Source organism: Octopus bimaculoides, unplaced genomic scaffold, assembly GCF_001194135.2.
Source record: "Octopus bimaculoides isolate UCB-OBI-ISO-001 unplaced genomic scaffold, ASM119413v2 Scaffold_20892, whole genome shotgun sequence".
Classification (NCBI taxonomy): Eukaryota; Metazoa; Mollusca; class Cephalopoda; order Octopoda; family Octopodidae; genus Octopus; species Octopus bimaculoides.
This window is the reverse complement of record NW_026301064.1, coordinates 1,771-2,477: the sequence shown is the minus strand read 5'-3', so window position 1 is coordinate 2,477 and position 707 is coordinate 1,771.

Genomic DNA, 707 nt, shown 5'->3' with positions numbered 1-707 from the left:
CAATGATAATGATTGTATTTGTAAACCTAACGAAGAGTTCTTAAATAAAATCAGAGATGGAAAGTTTTAATGTGAACACTTAAAAACAGACAGGTTGGTATCGAAATATTTAATTGAACAAAACAAACACAATACAACAAGAAGGATACTGTTTCATGACTTCTTTGTAATTCACAGTGTCTCGAATATCTGAAAAGACGCACAGACATAGAATAAATCAAAACTGATAAAGAAACCCAGAATTTCACAGTTAATTGAATTATTGAAATGGTACTCAAGGCTTTGTCTTTTACATGTTACAGTCATTAGACTGTGGCCATGCTGGGGCATTGCCTTGAAGAATGTTCTAGTCACATGAATCAACCCCAGTATTTGTTTTTTTTTTAAGCCAGGTACTTATTCTATCAATCTCATTTGCTGAACTGTTAAGTTACAAGAACAGAGTGGACCAATTGTTTTCACCACAGGAATTTAGTATTAACACATTAATATAAAAGATTAATAAGGAAAAGGATAATTAAGTTAACTACAGGTGTTTAACTCTTTAGCATTTAAACCAGACCAAATATTGTACCTTTTTTTATGTTCAAACTAACGAGATCCCACCTCGCACACCCACCCTGCTATGACATTCTAAACTAAACAATCTCATCATTGCAATTTTGAGGCTATAAGATAATGCCTGATTAATTCAAAATGATGTGAAT